This window comes from Heterocephalus glaber, unplaced genomic scaffold (genome assembly GCF_053883595.1).
Source record: "Heterocephalus glaber isolate CG9 unplaced genomic scaffold, H.glaber_assembly_v1.0 deba00001538, whole genome shotgun sequence".
Classification (NCBI taxonomy): Eukaryota; Metazoa; Chordata; class Mammalia; order Rodentia; family Bathyergidae; genus Heterocephalus; species Heterocephalus glaber.
In genome coordinates, this window is record NW_028258333.1 from 39,821,827 (window position 1) to 39,846,384 (window position 24,558).

The window sequence follows — 24,558 nt, forward strand, 5'->3', positions numbered from 1 at the left end:
GGCTGTGACTGCTGTCTTAGGATAAATAGTTCTAAACAAAGAGCAATATACTCAGTATTGCACTTGTCAGATATAATAATAGGTAAAAAGAAGATTAATGCAAATAGTTACTTTTATTATTCTGAATTGTAGAAGGATAACTAAATCAGAGTAGTTTAAGAGTTGAACTGCAGTAAAACTGTCAAAATAGGCTACTCTGTTCTTCATTTTATTATTCAAAATATATTTTAAAATGCACTTGATGCCTATAGCCCAGGTGCTTTAGAATTTTTGTTATAAGATAATAAGATAAATAACAGAGAAATGTGCATTTTTCTAACTCTAAAAAGTCTTATTACTTAGAAATCAAATGAACAGTCAAGTGTACTTGGCTACAAGAGTTATAAAATACAATTATCAAATTTGGGAAATAAGAAAGGAAGCAACCATTTGTCTGACTACTATTTAGATTTTTTAAAATTTCTACTTTAATCACTGAATATATAAATATACATATATATATACACTCTATTATACACATATATACCATATATGTGTATATGCATACCATATATGTACATGTGTATATGTGTATTTACATGTAATGGGTGTATAAATATATCATATATATGTGTGTATATATATGTATGTATTTAAGCACTCTACATGTATAGAAGGAATAATCAGAATATATTCTGAATGTTTATATTTTTAAAAGTTACAGTCAAAAACATTTCCATTAATCCCCCTGGCTTTGAACACACTGAAGCAGTTTTGGAGCTCATCTTTTGTCAGTGTCTTTATACACTGTGATCAGAAAGTACAATGAATGCTGCTGCTATTTGCCATCCAGTGGAAAGACAGGCTTTGCTTTTAATATTAAATCAATATTTTTAGGTATAAAGTCTGTGAATATAAATTGATGTAGAAAAGGTTCTATATTATAGAGTCATGTGGTATGTTCCTGGCATTATATTCCATAGAATTTTTAAGATGGTATGTTTTCCCTGCTTCAAAAGAACTATATTGTTTTTATAATTTTACTACAACTATACCTCAAGAGATTGTAAGGAGAAGAGAAAGAATTTGTGGTAATATCTCTCTATGAAAGGTGAACCCATTTATCTTCCAAGTCATAATGAGCTAGTCACAGAAAGGCCTTTGAACTTGCTTGTGGCAAGTGGAAACATTAAGTAGGTTTTGAGAAGAGCCTTTGAACTACTGGCAAGTGGAAACATCAGTCCCAACAAATCACTGGAAAAGCTCAGGTCAAAAGTGCAGCAGCAGGGAAATATTTCCATGCATGCTTCAGAAAAAATAACAGATCTGAATGAGCCATCATGTTTTTGCATATTTTAATCAATTTTCAGAAGGTCTTCAGAAATGGATAAAGTTAATTCCAGTATTGTTCAGGACAGTTTTTTTTCCAAACTGCATATTGCATCCCGTTATTAATTATGAAAGCAATTTAGGGGACCTCAACCAGCATTTTAAAATAATGAAATACAATAGAGTAGTTAGAAAAATATTAGTGGTAAATCCAGTATTAAGCATAAGTATCTTGTGAAACTTTTGCTTCATGTGTATGGTTTTGTTTGCTCTCACTGTAATAGTACTTCCTTTCAGCCAATGAAGAAAGTGGAAAAGCACTAGTCTGAGGAGTGTGTAGTACGATAGCTATGGATAGAGATGAGGAGACAATGGGCTTTGGATCTAAGGTTCAAAATGGAGAATCTACAGAATTATATTGTTTAGCTTATTTTTTTCCAAAGCAGGAAAATACATTAGGGAAAAGATGATGAGACGGATTTATTAGCCTATGTCATTTGCTTTAGATAGACAAATTCTAGTAGCTACTAAATAAAGCTACTAAATAATTTCTTCCATTTCTGACTTTAGCACTAAACTCATATTTGCTGCTTTAAAAGTTTAGTGGTGGTTTTCCAAGTAAGAACAGGGTATACATACATATAAAACTGCTACAAGAGATTCATTACTTTGATAAACATAGAGGACTGCATTGTCTTGTATTTAGGTATTACTTAAGCCTCCAAGAGGATTCTATAAAAATTACCAACACTTGCCTTTGCCCTAATTACATCATACAATGAGAGAATCACTTGACATTAACGTTAGCTAATCATTTCAAACTATTGCACTTGAGGTGGAAGAAAGTATGAAATATTTAAACATAACTCAGCAGCCAGCTCATTTAGTTCACATGAGTTCAATTGTCAGCCTCTCCAAAGGAAGTGGATGTTGGCTGACTGATGACAACTATGTATTCCTTGCTGTACAGAATTTTATAAAAGAGCATAAAATATGCAAGTTAATTTATACATATATTTTGCATGTATTGACATGTGGCAATTTTAGTTTTTGATCAAACATGATCCAAAAGCCTCAGAAGAAAACATTATTATTCTAGAGTATCTGTCCAAAACAATTTCTCAAAAGAATGAAGAAGCTCTGTATCTGTATTGCCCACATGGTAGTCACTAGCCACACATGACTTGTGAGTACTTAAAATGTGACCAAGGTGAATAAGAAAATATATTTTTAATTTATTTAATTTAAAAAGATATTTATTATCTACAGATGACTAGGCTAACATATTGCAGAGCACAGTTCTGGAATCTTTAACTTTAATGCTAATTTAAAACAAATGAAAAATTCTTTTCTATTAATGTCCCACAAATAAAATGGCTCATTCATGATAAAGTGGCCTTTGCCTCCATCTTGCCTTTTATTCTTTTCATGTCTTCTCCCTTACATTTCTTAATGATGCCCTACATCTAGTGGCTACTCAAAACATGTTAGCCATTACTATTATTGCTACTGTAATTACTACATCCTACCTACATTTCCCCTGAATTAATTTTTAAAATATATGTTCATCAGAAGTTTTGGAGGGTCTGTTGTGATCAATTTAAACTGTAAGTTATTATTTTGGACAATATTTTTCAAATTGCAGATTGAAACCTACAGTGTGTCATAAAAATCAATTTAGAAGCATATAAATTTAGTTATATGAATTTGGTTTTTGTCACCAAGGTTTATAATGAAAGCTTATCTTATATTTCTAAATTATCATATGGTAGATGGTAGGTGGATAAATTTTTCAGTTTACTTGGTAAGCCCTTTAACCTCTTTGGGTCCAAGTGTATCTAGACCAAGTGATACAAGTGTAATGTAATAGGAACCTGATGATCACTTAACAAATGAAGCAGGTTGGAAGTAACACCATAAGTTTTTGTATGAGTTGAATGTATGTGTCATTCTGATATTCCTGTGTTAAAACTTAAAGCCCACATTGACAGTATCAAGAAATTGGGCCTTTGGGAAGTAATTAGAGCTCTTCCTGATGAGTGAGTTATTACATTTATAGAATAGGTTTCAGAGAGACTTTAGACACTTTTGCTCTTTTCATCTCTTCTGCTGGGTGAGGGCACAGTGTCAATCTCCTCCAGAGAATACAGGGTCCAGGGTACCCTCTTGGAAGGAGAGACCAGCCCCTCACCAGACACCGAATCTGGCAACACTTTGATCTTGGACTTCCCAGTCTCCAGAATGCTAAGAAATAAATTTCTATTGTCCATAAATTACCCAGTCTTAGTTATTTTGCATAGCAAAATAAATGAGAAAAAGATAAATATGGAGGAGATTGTCAAAATAAAAAATTTATGGCCCACCTTTAAAAAAATGCTACTTGATTCCAACTAATTTTGACCACATGAAAAGTTATAGCCTGTATTCCTAAATGGTTTAGTTTCTTAAAATAGGCAAAAATTTAGATGAGTGATGAAGCTAAATCCATTTTATAATAATGTGAGTAGAGTAAATTTTGAGGTGTAGATAAACTATATTTCAACAAAACTATTAAACAACATTAAGTGTGGGCCTGAGTGGCACTAATTTCCAACTTCTAGACAATTTGATGTTTAAGCTTCTTTATATCTCTACCACACAGGCCATTCTAATACTCTTCATGTGTCATTTGAGGAAGAAGTATGTGTTGAGGAGGCACTTTTGGGGGAAAGATAGCTAACACAGTAGTGGTCCCACCACCTTTTCAGGCCAAGGCAGCAAGTATTTAGAGAAACTAGGTGTCAGAGATATTGAAAAAAAAAAAATAAAGGAAAGGACTGAAATAAGAAGCAAATAACAATTTAAAAACAAAAGAAATGAGATAAAGGGAGAAAAAGTCGAAGTGAACAAGTACAAAACACAAATAAAAAACACTCTAATTGTGAGTAGCCATTAATGTTTCAAAAGTATATGCAAATCCCAACATTCATTCTTTTGAAAATAGTGAAATATATGTTAATCTACATTTGACAGAAATAGATCATGTTCTAAATCATGAATAGTAAGTAACTATAAATCACAGTTTTAATGAATTTTTAAGAAGGTAAAGATAAAAATCAGCTAAGATGGGGTTGAATCATCCATTGCCTTAGACTTCACATCACTAGGCTCTATACACGTGGTAATTACATTTGGAAGATAATAAGTCAACACTATTGAGATCTAATTAAAACCAGAAACTGGAATATAGCATTAAAGCCAAATTTAAAATTCAAGGAACCTATCTTCATTTTACTTATAGAGTGTTTAGTCCCTTTCATCCCAATCCTAGCCCAAGCAATTTATTAAAAATGTATGATTTACAAAACAGATAAAAATTTAGTCATCAATTTACTCTTTTTTTATTAAATTCTTTTATTGGTACATTGTAGGTACACAACACAATTACATTTCTCATTGGGAATTGTACCTTTACTAAGGCATCTTGGTTCTTAGTTTTTCCCCATTCCTAGCCCTCCCTTCACCCCCTCCACCCTTCCCTATTTACAAAGACCTTATTTCCATTTTTTCCATTTCTCATCATTTTTCCTTTCCCTTATTTCCTTTCCCCTGCCCCTCCCCCTCCCACTACCTCCACCCTTTTGGACCTTTTCTTCCTATTTTGCATTATCGATTATTCATTCTAATCATTGGTACATTTTAGGTATCAATATAATGACATTCATCATTGGAAATTTGCACCTTTACATAGTCTCTCTTGGTTCTTAGTTTTCACCCTTGCCCAGCCCTCCCTTCAACCCCTCCAGTGTTCCCTATTTACAAAGATTTTGTTCCTATTTTTCCATTTTCTCATATTAATCCCGTTCCCTTCTACCCTTTCCTCTAGCCCTTCCACTTCCTTCCCCATTGCCCCTTTTCTTCCTATTTCACATTACCTATTATACATTTTAGTCCTTATTTACACTTTCAGTTTCTCACACCAGAGAAACTATTCTGTATTTATACATGTGTGCCCTATTTATTTCACTTAAGAGTATCGCCTCAATGTGCATCCACTTAGCTATAAATGTCTCTAATTTCTCATTTTTTATGGCTGAGTAGTACTCCATTTTATTAAAAAAAAAACACATTTACTCTTTAGTACCAGAAAAAGACTCTTTTCAGGAGTGGGTAGAGTTATGGACAATTAACCTTCTGCCTAATACCTGTATGACTCATGTTTCATAAAACATTGACTTCTTCATTTGATTGAAACTTAAGTTAAATCTTGATACTTGTTCATATGTCCTTTTCTCAGCTATGTTGCATCTCTGTAAACAAAAACAGATTTTTTTAAATCTTTGGAACATTCTAAAAATGAAACTGTAATTATTTTCCCATAGCTCTATAAAAAGTTAGAGAGAAGAGAGAATTTCATGTTGAACGAAAGAAAAAAGGGTCAGTCTCGAATGCAGAAAATTCTTAAGTCTTAATAATATGGTAAGATTAAAACTGTTAGAAACAGCAAAAATCAGTGGCTCAAATGATCTTTGGCTATTAATTTTATTCAACTCAATAAAGTGTTTAATCATCAAAAATGTTCCTTGGAGATGTGTTAGATAAAACTATATGGACAATAACATAATCTTTACCCTTGCAAAAATTTTCATTTTTATCTCAGTAGTTCAAACTAATACACATGCTAGAAAAAAATGGAGGAAAATGAGAATCAGGCTCCTGGGGACCAGACACAGTGGCCATCCACAGTCTTGATCTAGAAGGAAACACAGGATCACTGCACAGAGCCCACATGACCCATTTCCTTAGAACCATCTGGAGGCAAAAGTGCAGCCAAGTAGAGACATTTGCTTAAGGCTGATGGGCCTAGAAATGATGCTCAGGATCTGGTCTCCTGTCATATGCTCTGTATAGATCATATGAAGGAATATTTGAAACCTTCAAATGATAATACCAAACTGATTCACAGACTTAGTGATTTGAACAATATATCTCAGGAATACTGGTCATATTTTTTTCAAAGGGAGAAAAAGATTTTTTTAAAAAAGTGCACCACATGATGACTATAGCTTACAATAAACTACAGTCTTAATAAATTATAAAAGAACAAATTTAAAGTGTTTTTCCTACAAAAAATGATAATTGTGTGAGGTAATATGTAAGCTATTCAGCTAGACGTAGTCAGTATATTTTGTTAACTAATGTAAAAAAATAAAAGTGTAAATAGTTCTGTGTTTCCTGTGAATAGGTACTTGTGCTTACTATTTGATTGTCCTTACACTGAGTGCTGGGAACAGTAGGATTCAAGACCTTGCCCCTGCTCCTCAGGGAGCTAACTTTTTGGAGGAAAGAAACACCATGTGCCATGGAATGCATAGTCTCATGGTTGAAAAGATGTAACATCAACTTAAATATCACTGAAAATGAAAAAGGGCTGCCAACTAAGCAATGTGACAAAGCCTTAGCAAAAGGCATGTTCCACATATGAGTGGATCTTATGACCTTATTTTGTTTCTGAATTTCATTTCTTATATTGGCATATGTGGCCATTTGGCTGTTTTCAGTTGCACTTCTTAGCATGTAAGAGATCCTCATCCAAAAATCACTATAACAAAAATAAAACATTGTTTCATCCAATTGCAAGTATGTTTTATTCTTATTTATTTATTTATTTATTTTATTGTAGTACTGGGATTGAATCAAGGGCCTTTATGCTCAGGTACATTCCCAGACCTCCTTTTTTTATTTTATATTTTGAGACAGGGTCTCAATAAGTTGCCAAGGCTGGGCTCAAACTCACAATATTTCCACCTCAGCCTTCCAGTGTGGTGGGATTTCAAGTGTGTGCCACCATTCCTTGGATTTTTAAAAAATTTCTTCCTTTTTCCATAATGTTTTTTTAATGTTAATAGGGATCTGAAATTGGGGTCACAGTGAAAACAAAGTATGTGACTCAGTATTTCTGGGGTAGGGTGTGAGATTTTATATTTCTAACAAGTGCTTGAGTCAGGATAATGCTGCTGGTTTGTGGGTCACATTTTGAAAGAATGAGTAAGGTAGAACAGTTAGTGATTATTTGCAAAAGAAATAGAGGCTCAGGAGTATTTCTCATATGCTAAATAATGCTTCACTGAAATGAAATGATACTCCACTTCTCTGCATAACCTGTTGTGTTTTAATGATGATCATGGGCCTCCTAAGGTGAACAATCATTCTAGAATATCACTGATTTTAATAAGGACCAATGATATGAAAATGTTCATGTTATAACTGATGAAACACAGAATCCAATAAATCAATCCTTGAATTGTCCTAATTACCAAGCATGTGCTAAGGCAGGTTATCAGATTATCACAAGAGACTAAGAACATCACATCTGACCTGCACACATGCTAAGAAAGCACATAGAAGGGACAGCTAACCCAGTCTCAGATATGGGGGACTAGAAATAGGGGATGAAGAAAAGTGACTTTGCTGCAAAAATAGCCACAATAAGTATTATTTTTATATGAACCCAAAGTTAGCAACGCTAGAAATCTCAAACCCAGGACAATATTTTTCTCCTATCTGCCATTAGTAGTTGGCCTAAATCAAATCTGGCGCGACATTTTTCAACAGTTGTTCTCATTTGACGACACAGTGTAGAGTGCCACCTAATAAATCAACATGACCAAGGAAACTAGGACAAACTGGAACTGAATTTTGTAAAAACTACACACTGGTTTTAAACTTTCTTTCTAGAATAAAAGACTGATGAGATAAAATATGCAATCAGTGATCATAGCAAATGAAAGTTTTATTTGCTTTGTTTTAGTTTGGTTTTTGGGGGTTTTGTTTTGTTGTTTTGCTGAGTGGCTTCCAGAAATACCCTGAACTCTCCATTCCAACTTTTTCAAAGAAGCTGAATTTCTATTTTCTATTTGAGATCTGGCTATAAGTAACAGATACAAAACTAAGTAAACAGGTAGAATTACAAAGAAAATTGGGCAGTTTAAAAATAATATACCTCCTTGACTTTGAACTTATAAATTTTAAAAAATATATTCATAAAAATAAATTCCTACTTTTAAAATAAATTTTCTTCCATGTCTAAAAGTTATAAATACATGCATATATGCTCCAAAGTAAACATTATTCCAGACTGTCACATTACATTTTTAGTTATCTTACACATTTTTAGTGTAAATCATTGATTACCATTTTATAAAATTTATTTTAATTCACATTTTCCTATGAAATAATGTTTCATAAACATTTTCACTTTTTAAAATGTTGACATGTTAAAAATGTATTATGTGTATTGACAATCAAGATACTTTTTTGTTTTGGTACCAGGGATTGAACTCAGGACCTTGTGCTTGCCAGGCAGAGGACCACTGAGCTAAATCCCGCCCCTCAGCCCAGTCAAGATACTTGTAAGGAGGTAAATCACTAGAAATTTGAAAAAGAAAATAAGATTTATGTTGCCAATTTATTTTTGTTTTATATGAAAAGACTGTCCAAATTTGAGCTTAATGTATACTGTAAAAGAGAGTAAAGCAATACTTAAAACATGATTCTTACATGTTGGCTTACTCGTGCTCATTAACAGCAAATGCCATAGCCATATATGTTGTCTTAACAATAGAGAGGAATAATGAATAACGTATTTACCACTGTCACTTTCTGGTAGGAGGTGTCATCTACCTGCTTTCCTTCTACACGTAAGGATTACTCATTTCCTCTGACATCTTCAAATGTTTTTCTAAACTTCAAGTGACATAATCTGTTACTGCAGTAACTTCTGAAACTGTATCAAAAGAATACCGGTCAAAAGGATTCAGCACCAACCTTATTTTGCCAGAGGTGCTGTTCTCTAAGTCTTCAAATCGCCCATTTAGAAAGCATCATATGTGAGGTTGCCAACCAGCAATCCATTAAAATATATTAAGCAATCATTCATCTCTCTTAATGGTCCAGCTATAAATATTTGCTTCATGCTGAGATCAGAGTGTTTTAGCTGTAGAAATTGTGAATTATTTTGGATAGCAACTTTCTTTGGTTATGTGCCCTATCTTTTTTTACAAGTAAAATGAGGCAGTATATAAAAAGCAGTATAGAAAACAGTATATTAAAAAAATAGAAAAGCCAAAATAGTTATTTAAACTGACAGAATTCTTTATCAAATTTGAATTTTGAAAATAATCTCAGTAGTTTTTCCTTCAAATGCACTACTAGATAGTAGTTGAACACAGTTTTTGAGTAGTTTTGCTACCTGCAGCAAAATGGACCATAGGGTAATGATGACAGTATTTTTCTTACTATTTTACTAAATTTTCTCTTGTATTAGTAACTGAAATTGAGGTGCCAATAGCTCTAAGTTTAAAGCATAACAATTTTCGGAATAAAAACATTTTCATGAGAGTAAAGGCAGAAAAATTGTTAGGATCAAATTTGAAAATAATTGAAGTGGGTCATTTCCAGTGCATTTTTACCACTTGTCTTGTATTTTATCTTGGGATAAACTTATATTTTGGCTAATCAACTTTGTCCATGAACAGTATTAGAAACTAACCTCTTGGGTTATCTGTGCATATAGCCATCAAACACACCAGATCTTACTTCATGGTACATTTTAATATTCCATGTATGTGTCAGGATTTATGCCCAAATAGACACAAAGAAAAAAGATAACTTTCCTACAAAATTCAGCCTACTGGGTAAATAAATATATGATTAATATCATCAGTATAATACATGACAATAATTTACAGGGTTCCCTGGAGCTACAGACAGAAGTCTGAAGTCATGGCCATCAGAGCCTCTGGAGATGGGTCACTGCAAGGATGAGGGGAAAATAAGGCAAAGAAAGACATCTCAGAATACAGAGACAAGGATGTGTAAGGCTTCTAAGTAGCTCAATTAGATTCATTCAAAACACTAACAGTCAGTTTTGTCTGTGTGTTGATAGTGCCTAGCAATTGGTGAGGTAGTGAAAAGAGTACATGCTAAAAAATGAACCTGTAGAAAAAAAGAGGTTGAAGATGGTGGAGGACTTTAGTTGCATGTAGGGACAGGTTGTTCAAAGAATTGACTTTTGGTTTATCTAGCACAAGTTCTATTTGTCCTAATAAAGTATCTCATAAAAATTATCTTGTTAGGATTCCATATTTTAGGAGTCTAGAAAAATTTATGCCAGGTTATTCCCTTATCCTTATAAACACTAAGGGCATAAAATTCCAACCTAGATGGCCCAGGGGAGTCTAATGCTTTCCCTTTCCTGCCAAAAGTGAAAATGTGGACACTAAAGCAGGCAAAGAACAGTAATGTCTGAAAATGGGAAACACAAACAAGAGATAATTACAGAAGAGATGAGCTATTAACATTTTTAAACTGACAAGCCCAAAATGAAAAAGTTAAAATTCTTCAGTAGCTCATTGGAGAGACCTCAAGACTAAAAGATGAGGAGGGAAAAAAAGAAATGAAGGATGCCCAAGAAAAGCTTCAGTAAGTGATTAAGAGAAAAAGAACCAGCAAGGATTTTAAAAAGAAAGGCAAAACTTTTGGTCTGAAAGAAAGGATAAAATATTGGAGAAAACATGAAGATAAAGGAACCCTGTGTACTATTGGTGGCAATGTACATTAGTGTAACTATTAAGGAAAACATCATAGAGATTCCTCAAAATATAAAAATGGAGCTACGTATGATCCATCAGTTCCAATTGTAGGTACATATCCAAAGGAAACAAAATGGGTATCATGTAGAGAAACGTTTACCCTTCAATTCATTTCAGCATTATTCACAATAGCCAAGAACAATATGGCAACTAAGTGCCTGTGCAATGATAAGTGGATTAAAATTTATTTATCTATATAGGTATACATGTATATTAAAATTTATATTTTATTTCTATTCCCATCTCCTTCCCCCTTCCTACCCACTCCAGATTCTTGTCATCTTTGTAAACCTATAATACAATAGGGCAATATGGTGCAATAGTAAAATGCATAGCCACTGAAGACACTACATGAATGTGATTCTCAAGGATGGGACTCTATTTTGTATTTTTTAAAGAAAAATAATTAACTCCTCCATAACTCTATTTCTTTATGTATTAAAATAGTGATAATAATATTGGCTTCATGAGACTGACCCAAATATCCAGTGACTACCAAGTGACAATAGAAAAGACAGCTGGAGTTGCAGTAACATCTTGCAGCTCACTACAAAGCACAGGTCAAGAGCATCGCAACAACCTTGTTCCTGACATTCTGGGACTACTAGGCCCTCCCTGAATTCCCACCATATGACCACAATGCTCAATGAGTGATAGGAAATAACAAAGCAAAATTGAATACCATCTTGTTTTGAACTGATTTATTCAGGTTTTCTATTGCATGCATTTACACTTAAATCCCAAACAATGAAATGTCTACGCAAAGTCAATACCATCTTGAATACAACTGATTTATAATATTTTCTAACTTATTCTTCGTTTGGTAAGAAGTTATCTCTTCTTTTGAATTCTCATGTTAAATATTATATACTTATGCTAATTTCTAATTTAAATATTAGTACTCCTTGTGGGATTTAAAATTGATTTCTGCAGAAGGACTATGAACTGTGGAAGAGCAAGAACATATCCTAGTCTATGAGGTCAGTAGTTTATAGAACTGGCACTGAGAGATATTTATTGACTGCCTGGATGTGGTAAAGAAAGAATTTTTTAAAATAAGACATTTTATTCAATAAAAGATTTTTTATCTGAAAAATAGGCAAATTCAATTCATTTTAGTCTAATTAAACAATAAATTTGAAGAGAAGACATCTAAGAGTTTTAACTTAGTGGGCTATTGTTTCTAATGTGTATTTTAAAAAACCATATGTAGTCATTTAGTTATTTGCATGCTAATAAGTAATTAGTGAATCTGCTTTCTCTTTCCAAACTCAGAACATGGTATACTACTCTATTTCTTACTTTCATCAAATGGATGAATGAATGCACCTTTTGGATAGGTAGGTTAATGGTGTTCTTTGTCCATAAGAATTTTGTTAAGCTGGCTTTGAAAACATATTTAAAAGATGGTCATGAGTGTTTTTATCTCTCATATTTTATTATGTAATTGGCTTCACAGGAGCTCTGTTATCACAGAGTTGGGAGCTGTATCCAATAAGATGATAGAATTCTCAAATATCCCACAATGCAGATGTCATATTTCTCAGAGGCTATGACAATGTATCTTTTTATGAACAAGATGAATTATTTTCCTTTAAGTAACAGTGGTAGATAGAAATAGCATAAGAAAGCTTTAAGGTATCACAAGAAATCATCAGATCCATTCTCCAACAAGCTGTCAGATCAATGTTTAAAGCTTTTGAACACTGAAAAATTATGATTAACTATTCAGTCATTGCTTGAACTTTGAATGGAAAGAAAAGAAAGTAATGTGTTGGAAGGTAGCCAGGGATCATCAATTAAATCTTTCAGAAGGAGAAAATTCCTGGAAGACTATGTATGGAACACTTTAAATGACACCCACAAATGACTCACATCCGTGCTCATGGTCACATTTACTTGTAAGGGAGCCTGAGAAATAGAGTTCTATGTCTCCTGTATGAAATGGAAAGAGAATATTAAGATTCTGTCACATGTTTTCTGCTTTCCCATGGCACTAAAGCAAGCATTCATTAATCCAATAAATGTCTATAAACTCTCTATCCTTTATTGTTTACAGCCTAGTTGGGGGAGAAACATGTTAATTAAATATTTGCAAACAATATATAATTATAACCTGCAGTGAATGCATGAAGAAAAATTAAAGAGTACTTGGAGAATTTATAACAGGTATCTGAGAGTAAATGCTCAGATGAAGCATTTCTGAGAGAGAGACATTGGAGCTGTCATCTGAGGATGAATTCATCAGAACTCTCATATCCTATCATTTGTTATGAAGCAGTCTTTCATTCATATAAAATACCTTTTCAGGCTTGTAATAAGGACATGAAAATGGCAACCCAATAAAATAGGTACATATCCATGTCTCCCATTACATGAGTCCCATCGTATGGTTTTCTTAGCAACCATCCACAGTCAAAAATCCAAGAGATAGGTCTTAATGTCTTTTGAAAACAAAATTTCAGGTCATGTTTCTCAAATGCTAAGGACTACTGGAAAAGTTTAGGAAGAAGTAAAGTAACATTGGAAACTCTCATAAGCAGTAAATTTCTGTGGAAAAATAGAAAAAAATCATTTGGAACCCAGTAGAATCTCTAGCCCACTTTGCCCATGACTCTTTTGATTTTTTCTCCTCCTCATCCATCCCCTCCTCCTCATCTTCCCCATCTACCTTCTTCTCCTCTTTTTCCTCCTCCTCCTCTGCTTCCTTCTCTTTCTTCTTCTTTCTCTTTTTCAAGATAACCACAGTCATCTCTTCTTTCCCCTTCATGTTTTTTCTTACCATGATTCCACTGATACATGGTTTCTAATTGCAACTTTCTTTCTGTTTGCCTCTTGGCTTTTGGTAACTTCTGTGTCTATGTGTGGCGATCTTTTTGCTAACACTATTTGGAGATTTTATATTTATTCTCCCCAAGAGAGATGAGAATTTGTAACATTAGTCATTGTCCTCTGTTCAGTCTACAGGTAGCTATATAGATGAATCTCAGATTAAGTTGTGTGTGGCCGGGAGACGAAGCATGCCTGTCACTGTAAGCACAAATAATGACGATAACCTTCATTTCTGGACAAAATAGACCAGACTCGTCTCCCTGTCAAGACAAACTTTTAATTAGGCACAATACGTAAGGTAACAATGTTCAGACACTGAACCTCTCAGTGACACACAGTGATTCCTGGAAAGGGGAACCCTAAGATGAGTCCTACAAGAAGTCCCATTCACTGCCTGGAGAGTTACCAGGCCACAGCCAGCAGAACAGGGCCACAGGCAGAGCTCAGTGGTTTCTACTATTTGAGATCATGGAGCTAGGAATTTGGCAGAATCTAGAGTGCTTGGAGTTTGCAAGACAGAGGAGAACTAAACAGCAAAAAAATTCTGGACACCTAGAGAGGGTCCCTCCTTGATATTAAACTACATATTAATCAAAGCATGCATCTGAGTAAACTACCTGAGGACAGGAAAGGAATCACTCAGAAAGACTAGAGAACAGTCTGTGGATCTCACAATTGACTTGAAAAAGTTTTGTCTTTACAACAGCACAGTGGAAATGTTCACATTTAATGGGACATCATATACACTAGTCAAAAGCAAATTCCCTTAACAATGGCATGAAATCACCTCTAGATTATAAATCCAATCCAATGTGACAAAGCTTAAAAACAAGGTAATAAAAAAATTCAAACAGTTTGCAAAACAAAAAAAAATTAAAAACACTTTAACTGCATCCCAGAACAAAACTTACAAATATTTAAAAGATTAAAATAATACCCAGCACCAAACAAGGTACTATTTGGCATTCAATAAAAACTTACAAGATATACAAAAAACAGGAAACTACAATCCATGATGAGGAGAGAAATAAATCAATAGAAACAGGCCCAGAAACAATGCAGGGTATGGAGTTAATGGACAAGTAAGTTAAAGGAATTATTATCACTGTATTCCATTTGTTCTAGTAGCTTGATGAAAGATTGAGCATGTTTAGTAGAAACAAAAAGTTATAAAAATAACCAAGTTGAGTTTCCACAAACTCAACTGTCTGACATGAAAAATAGAATAGAAAGTTTAATAATAAATGAAATATTACAGAAGATGAGTCACTTTGAAGACATGTTGATAGAAACTATCCAGAATGAAATGTACAAAGGAAAGAAGAGCATAAAATAAATAGAACATCTGTGGACTGTGACAACTTCCAAACACCAAATATATTCATATATTTGAGACCATCAATAAAAAGGTGAGACAGAAAAATATTTGAAGAAATAATAGTCCAGACATTCCTGCATATGAAGAAGAATTTAAAGGTACAGATTTAAAAATCTTAAATCCTATGCAGAGAAGACATTAAAGGAAACTATTCTAAGTAAGATCAGAATAAGATTATTCACAACCAGGAATATAGATAAAAGCTTAAAAGGATCCAGGGAAAAAACATACAAGACATACAGAAAACAAAACAAAAAAGAAAGATGACAGCAGATGTCTCATCAGAAATAATGCAAGTCAGAAGACACTGGAGCAGTACCTTTAAATTGCTCAAAAAACATTGACAACCTAAAATTCTGTACCCAGTAGAAATATCAAAAATAAAAGGGAAATAGCACTTTTTCAGATATGAAAAAGCTTAAAGAATTCATCAACTGCAAGAAGTCCATCAACGAAAAGGAAAATACGAAATGGAAGTATGAAGGAAAGATTAAACATAAAGGATTAAAGCGTACTAGAAAAACTATTAACCTGCGGATAAATATTCTGTAAATACTATTTTCTTATGTCAAAAGAGCTCCAAAGAATAGTTGACTATTTAAGGCTGAGTATGAGAGCCCAAGTTTGTGAAACACACAGAGGCTGCCCTTCTCCAAAGGGTCAGACTGCATAGCAGATCATTTTGGGCTGTGAGCTTATGTACACACAGAGGGAATCAGAAATTATCACCAGTAAATCTCCACAGCATCACAAACCAAGCAAAAGTGAATGAGAACCTCACATGAGCCTGCAGAGAACCTGGCCCACTCTGGAGCCAACTTCCCACTCTGGGCATTTGTGCCTCCTGACCTGATTCCAGGTACCTGTCCCCAGCATGGCCAACTTGGAGCCAAGTTGGAAACCTTCTTGGAGACACAGTTCTAGGTCTTTGATAAAATTTAGAATGTTTTAAATTTTTTCCCAACATTTGTTTCCAGTTTGCCCCCCTAAGGACTGTTGATAAAAGTATTATATGAAAAGAATTTGCTTTCCTGTCTTCATGGAGCAAAAAAAGAATCAAAGGAGTCTGTTCCATTGAGGGTTGAGGATTTAGTTTGAGGAAAGAAACAAAGATTAAAAATTCCAAGTGCCCAAAGGGTAGAAACAGCTGTCAAGAGAAAAAGAGAGGTATGGGAGAACCCTTCTTGAGAGGGGTATGGATGAACTTCAGAAAACCCTAAGAGAAACTTTCCTGACTTCTTCTTAGGAATTCTTCACAACCACACTCGATTTAGGATGAGGAGACAGATGCATCCAGTTTGATTTCTAGTTCCTAGCTAATGTAAATTTAGACTCTTGGGGCCTGTGCCAGAACAAATAAATCAGGCACTCTGGATGGCAAGCCAAGGAACTTAAATCTTTAGAAAGACAATTTGGCCATTCTGATGTACACTCAAGTTTGTATCAGGATCCTAAAAAAAAACAATGAAAAGTAATTGACCAACGATTCATGAAACCACATCCATGGTGTTTTAAATTCAGTGTTTTTTGACAGCACTGTAATAAGTCCAGTGCCTAAAGAGAAACTTGCAGCCTAATTTTAAATGATAGGAGTCCCTCTAACCCTCTGTGTCATTGCCATAGGCAAGTGAGAGAACTTTTCTTTAAGTTCATCCATAAATTATCCTAAAACTGATGTTAATGCTGGATAAATCACACAAAAGAAACTGGAAACTGAGATGAGGAAGGGCTTCCTACTGGCCCTCTCAAAAATAAAGAGTACACAAGAAGGCACTTTTCTGAGAGTAAAATGTGACAGTGTGGCAGAACCTTCTTATCTTGTGTGTATAAAAGTTTGGAGTTGGCTTTGTACCTGTGCCCTTGGCATTTGCAGTGGCTCCAAGAACAATAATTATTTCCTGCCAACTATTAGTTCATGGAGCCTAAGACAGTTTGTTGTATTTTTTTTCATTTCATTTCTTTTCTAATTAAAGGATTAGAAAGATTACAACTGAGATGTATAATTCACATAATATCTCCCAGTTCCAAATGCCACGCTCCAGGTATGGCAAGAACTGGCATGACAGTCCTGAGATTTCTCTGTGAGCATCTTTGTTTTCAACAAGCAGAGTAGAGACCTGGGGATGGAGAAAGGATATAATAACTGTTCATAAACCAACTAATGTGTTGCTACATGTGTCTACCCCACAGGTTTATTATTAACCTTTTACAATAATCTTAGAGAAATTCTTCAAGTTATAATTTCTACACTGTGCTTGCATTACTGGGCTTTAAACAGAATTTTTTGAAAAGACTTTCCTTTTACAATGCAAAATACATTTTTTGCAGAATTTTGTAAACATAAGATGCTTTTCTTGAGGCTAGTGTTAGGAAATTTAGTCTTATTTCAGAGAAGAAAGAGTGAGAGGAAGAGAGAGAATATCTCAGTCACACATGTTGGTTCAGAGAAAAACAAGCTTTTGTGATATGTTACCATATCACTTATCAAAAAGACTTACACCAGCAAGAAACCAAATTAACCTAATATCTCTCTGTGTTTCTTATCTTGAGAATAAAGTAGAGTTGGATTTACTGTATATCATGTATCTCAGCACTGTGTAGCTATTACTTGTCATACACCTTGGTTCCAAGGAGAAATTTTAAACATTTTAGAAAATTTTATTGTCTTCAAATTATTTAAGTGATAACCAATAATAATTTTTAAAAACCTAAGTTTCTTCTCATTAACACTACTTAACTTTATTTATTGGTAAAGCAATCTAGAATGTAGATTCTCTGAAGATTTATTGTATACTTCAACAATTCCTCAAAATTAAAATAGACAAAATCCTCTTCCTGGGACATAGTACAATACCAAAGAAATAGAGAGCAGCTTGGAGTCTCATGTACCTGAGCACAGATTCTGACTTCATTTACCAGTAGTGAGGCTTTGGGAAATTATTCAAGCTCTGAGAGTCCTAATCACCTTGGCTGAAGAGGAGAAGCCTAATCCTTGATGCACACAATGGTCTATTCAACAAATATTTGAGCAACTCCTTGGAGCCAATCTTTGGTTTATAGCATTGTGAAAGTATCAGTAAATAAGATGTGATGCTTATTTTCACAAAATGCACATCCTAGAGAGCACATAGAGACAAACAAACTTTTGAACTAGTAAAGTATATAACACAGAAGATAGGTACAACTGTTATGGAGATAAATAAAGTAGAGAATGGGGCTAAGAGATTACCAAGAGAGGAAATAGAGGCAGATAGATACATGTTATTTTACAAAACAGAGTCTGGAAAGACTGTATTGATAAAGGAAGAGTTGTGAGCTATATGAAAAAGCAAAGGATAAGAACATTTAGAATAATTGCAAACCAACCCACTTTGGGAGAAAATATACTTGGACTATAGAGACAGTAGCCCAGAGACATATAGAGTGCATTGAACCAGAAGGATCTGATAGGGTGGTTGGGTCTCCAAGAAAATATCCTGCAAGATCTGTAGATACTGTAAGAATTTTAGCTTCTAATTTAAACAAATTTAGAGAGGAATGCAATGCTGTAAACATAGGAGTGCGAGTAAAATGTCAGACATACAAGCTTATATATTGTATGGTTTCTTTTCTTTTTTTTTGGTACCAGGGATCAAATTCGGGTCCTTGCACTTGCAGGCAGGTGGTGGAACCACTGAGCTAAATCCCTGGCCCTTTATGGTTTCTTTTATATGAGAAAACCAGATTCTAAATAAAGAGCAAAATAAAAAACATAATAGGAAGTCTGGGAATAGGTCTTTCTCAAATGAGAAGGGGATCAAGACATGGAGGGAGGAGTTAATGAGGGGAGGCAAAGGGGATGAGAAAAGGAATTTAGATATGTTATCTACTGGTAACAACTTCACACAAGGAATGTAAACATTATGTATAGTAAACATGTACTAATAGAGAAAAAAAGGTCATCCTGGCTGCTGTGTTTGAATAAACTATTACAGCAACAAGAGTAGAAGCTAGGAGGACAGTTAGAAGAACTTTACTTTAACCCAGGACATAAATGATAATCAAAAGATGTTAGATTTTGGAGAGAATGTAAAGAAATAGCCAAAAATATTTCCTGTGAAATGAGACGTAGGTTATGAGAGAAAGAGAGAAATCAAACTTCAGTCCAAAATGCTTTACTCATGTTTTTGAAAGAATGGGGAAGAACTCAAGAGATACAAGGGTAGAGATGATTCTAAGACTTGTCAATAAGATGAAATTTAGTTATGCTAATTTTAAGATGCTTGTGGACCATCCAAGTAGAGCAAGTAGGCAGTCACTCACCTTGTATTTGTGCTCAAGATGGAGGGTCTACACTGGAGAGTCATCAGCTTACAAATGGTATTTAAGGCCATGAGACCAGTCAAACCCATTCAAGCAGGAGTGTAACTAAACTAAGTGCCAGAATATACCAATATTTTGAGGTTAGGGAAATGTATAAAACAGAAGAAATTGAGTAATATAGGACAATAAGATGTCAGGATAAGCAGGAGGATACACTAAGTCCGAAATCAAGTGAAGAATGCCTTTCCAGTAAGAGGAAATAGTCAGCCAGCTGTATGAGATGTTACTACAAGATCAAATAAGATAAGGCCTAGGAAATGATCACTGATTGCAGCTACATGAAAGTAATGGATAACTTTTATCAGTAGAATGGTGGAAACAAAAGCTTAACTGGAGTGTGTTTAATAGGCAATGGTGAACTTGTGAAAAAAAATGACCAAATCAATAACCAAAAGCAGAATTGAATGTAAAATAGCTTAACAGAGAAAGAAATGAATGTCATGGGCAAAATTTGAAAATACAAAAATAAGCTCAACCGCATTCATGAGAGAAATATTGAGATACTATTTCTCATTTAGCATATTAGCAAAAATGGAAATGTTTAAAAAACAAAAAAATAATAAGTTTAAAAGCAAAACTTCTGATGCAAGGCTATGGAGAAATGAGATATAGGTACCTTCATACATTGTCAAAAGGAATTCCAAATGCTGGAAGTTCAATGGAGGAAGATATATATAGATATATATATAATTGTTTGTCCCAACAATCTCACCTCTAAGAATTTATTTCAACTATAACCAGACAAAAGTATGAAAGAATAGATGCACAAGACATTTCCATTACAGCAGTAGAACTGGTAAGGTGTATGAAATCATAATATATTTTTCTCTTTCTAAAAGAAAGAATAAAGCATATTTCTCAGTTCTTTTCACTGAAGAGGACTAGAGACTAGGAAACACTAGTAGAAGTTATATACCTGTAGTGCCCAAATTGTGATCTCAAAGTTCCATTTCCCATGTAGGAAGCAGGTTCTCTGGAGAACAGTCTCATTCTTAATCTGAGGTAGGAAATAAATAATATGGGGCAAGGATGAAAAAAAATCTAGAAGGAAAAATACAATCAGGTTAAAAGGACATGGAAGCCAAATGAGTACTTTTCAATAAGGAGGGGGGAAACACTATAACAGAGAGAATATATCAAAAAGGATAATGACTAAAATAGAATGAAAGACATCAAATATATAAAATCTGTGAATTCATAATATATTCAAGAAACACAATGGAAAGGAAGGGACTGAAAACAACAAAAATGTGCAATCACTTTGCAGAAAAGCAATGTGTTTGCTGGAAGAAACCTATGGAGTGGAGATTTGTTTGTTTCCATGTGAAAGATGTTCCAGCATGCTGATGGAAACAATTCAGTGGCTAGGGGAAAACTGATGATACAAGACAGAAGAGGAACAATTAGTTGCTGGAGCAAATCCTGGTAGTAGGTGAGAGGTTCGGAAATGTAGTACACAGGGGGAAGAGTTGGCCTAAGCGACAGCATGGACCATACACCTAGAATGACAGTGGGAAGAATGCATAGGTACATTGGTAGACCGATTAGGAGGTATGTACTTGGCTCCATCTAATTGCTTCAATTTTCTCACAGACATAGAAATTGGAAGGACGATGGAGTTAGTAGTGTTGGGGCTTCATACAGTGAAAATGTGAAGTAGTTAGGTGAGGAAGACAGAGAGAAGAAATGGATTCAGGAAACACAGTAGAATTTCAGGACAGCACCAAAATCTCAATGCAGTTGAATGCTTGTGAGTTTGGAAAGAACTCCTGTGAAATCACTGTGGTCTGTTCCTCAGCCACTTTCTGCCAATGTACATGCAGGTGTGTGCATAGAGTAAGCAAAGAATTATACTTAGCCAACAATTTGTGAGGACAGAGTTCTTTAAAATCTCATACAATATAATGCATTTATCAGTTGCTTTTATACTCATTTTCTCTTTCCTTGAACTTAATTCTCTAACAAAGAGAAAAAGATGAGAAAAAAAGGAAGAGTAGCCATTCAAGATAATACACCTATAAAAGTAAGAAGGTTAAAAAGTGATGGGCATGACCTGTATTAAACCTAGGAAATAATTTCATAAAGATATAAACTGCAATGTCAACACTCTCCAAGTTAAAATATGAATTTCAAGCAGTCTCAATAAAAATTCAAACAGGATCTTTTAGAACTATTGGAAATGATTCTACAATTCAGATGTGTGTGAATATGATAAAAATAGCAAAGTTTTTTTTCACACATGTATGTTCTATTTATTTCACTTAAGAGTATGGCCTCATTGTGCATCCATTTAGTTATAAATGTCTCTAGTTTCTCATTTTTTATGGTTAGTGGTACTCCATTTTATAAAAACAAAAAAACAAAAAAACATCTTTTTTATCCAGTCAAAGAAGTAGAAACAGCAAACAAACACATGGAAAAAATGTTGGACATACTGGTCATCGAGAGATGCAAATGAAAACAATGCTGAGACTCCACGTCACTGCAGGAAGAATGGCTGCCGCCAAGAAATCAACCAATAACAAATGCTGGCGGGTCCATGGCGAAAAGGAATCCCTCTCCACTGTTGGTGGGAGCGTAGACTGGCGCGACTGCTGTGGGAGATCAGGGTGGAGACCCCCAGAAAACTAGGACCAGAGGTCCCACTTGACCCAGCCATCCCCCTGCTGGCCATCTTCCCAGAAGACTCAAAAACTTCACACCATAGCAATACATGTGCATCAATGTCCACAGCAGCACAGCCTGCGACAGCCGAATCTTGGAAACAGCCCAAATGCCCACCGACTAGTGACAAGTTACATTTTTGTAAGGGGTTACAAAAGACTGTTGATAAGCTTTCTTTCTTTTTTTTTCTTTATATATCCTTTTATTGGTACATTTTAGGTATAAAATATAATGATATCCAACATTGGAAATTTGCACCTTTACATAATCTCATGGTTCTTATATTTTCCCCCTTCCCCTGCTCTCCCTTCAACCCTGCCATCCCTGCATATTTACAGAGACTTTGTTTGCTTTTTTAAAATTTTCTCATATTAATTCCTTTCCTTTCTTTCCTTTCCCCTAGCCCTCCCAATTCCCCTTCCCCTTTGCCCCTTTTCTTCCTATTTCACATTATCTATTATACCTTTTAGTCCTTATTTACACTTTCAGTTTCTCACACTAGAGAAACTATTCGCTATTTACATGTGTGTCCTATTTATTTCACTTAAGAGTATCGCCTCAATGTGCATCCATTTAGCAATAAATGTCCCCAATTTCTCATTTTTTATGGCTGAGTAGTACTCCATTTTATTAAAAAAAAAACCACAATTTCTTTATCCAGTTTACAGTTGATGGGCATCTGGGCTGTCTCCAAGTTTCACCCACTACAAGCTGTGCTGCCACAAACATGGGTGCACACACATCACTGTGGCATGACTCCCCCAATTCCTCAGGGAAGACACCTACCATGGGAACACCTGGGCCAAATGGGACCTCCAGTCCCAGTTCCCCGAGGCATCTCCACACCACTCTCCACAGCGGCTGTCCCAGTCGACACTCACACCAGCAATGGAGCACTGTTCCTCCTTCCAGACAGCCCCACCAGCATTTGTCATTGGCTGACACACACACACACACACACACACACACACACACACACCCAACAGCAGCCATTCCCTCTGGGGCGAGATGGAATCCCAGTGCTGCTCCCACTTGCACCTCTTCAATGATGAGTGACTCCGAACATCTCACACGTTCACTTGCTATCTCTGCCTCTCTGTCTGAGAAATGTCTGTTCATTGTAGATGCCCATTTTTGGATCGGGTCTTTAAATTTGGGAGGTCTGATTTTTTTAAGTTCATTATAGGTTCTAGATAGTAGCCCTTTGTCTGAGGAACAACAGGTGAAAATTTTTTCTCACATTGTGGGTTGTCTCTTCACACTGTTGGTGGTTTCTCTTGCTGCACAGAAGCTTTTTAATAAGAAGAGATCTCACTTGTTGATTGTTTGTGCTAGCTCATGGGCAACTGAGGTTTTGTTCATAAAATCTTTTCCTACACCAAAGTCTTCAAGAGTTCTGCCTAACCTCTGTTCCATTTGATTCAGCTTTTCTGTTTTAATATTTAGAGCTTTAATCCATTTTGATTTTAGTTTAGTGCTGGTGAAAGATAATAGGTCTAGTTTTAGTCTTTGGTAAGTTGAAACCCAATTTTTCCAGTACCATTTATTAAAGAGGCTATCTTTCCTCCAGTGGGAGTTTTTGGCTCCTTTGTCGAAGAGGAGATGGCCGAGTGTGTCTAGAGCTATTTCTGCATCTTCTAATCTGTTCTACTAGTCCTCAGGTATGTTCCTTTGCCAGCAACATGCTGTTTTTATCACAATAGCTTTGTAGTATAGTTTCAAGATGGGGGTTGTAATACCCCCTGCCATGTCTCTGTTACCTAGAATTGCTTTTGCTATTCTGGGTCTCTTCTTGTTCCAAATGAATTTTTGGATTGTTTTCTCAAGGTCCGTGAAGTATGATGCTGGGATCTCAATTGGGATTGCATTAAATCTATATAACAGTTTTGGAAGTATGGCCATTTTAACTAGGTCGATCCTTCCTACCCAGGAGCAAGGGATGTCTTTCCATTTTCTCATATCATCATGAATCTGTTTTTCAGAGTGCTATAGTTTTCAGAGAAGAGGTGTTCGATTTCTTTCATTAGGTCGATTCCTAGGTATTTCAATTTTTTGGGTGCTATTCTGAAAGGAATTGTTTGCCCTATTTCTCTCTCAGTGAGTCTCTTGTTTGTGTAAAGGAAAGCTTTTGATTTTTGTATGTTGACCATGTGTCCAGCTACTTTACTGAATTTACTCATTAAGTGTAGAAGACTTTTGGTGGAGTTCTTGGAGTGTTCTATATAGAGTATCATGTCATCTGCAAATAATGACAATTTGACTTCTTCATTTCCTATTTTTATTCCTTTTATTTCTTCCTCTTGTCTAATTGATGTGGCTAATGTTTCCAAAACTATATTGAACAAGAGTGGTGATAGTGGACATTCTTGTCTTGTTCCTGAT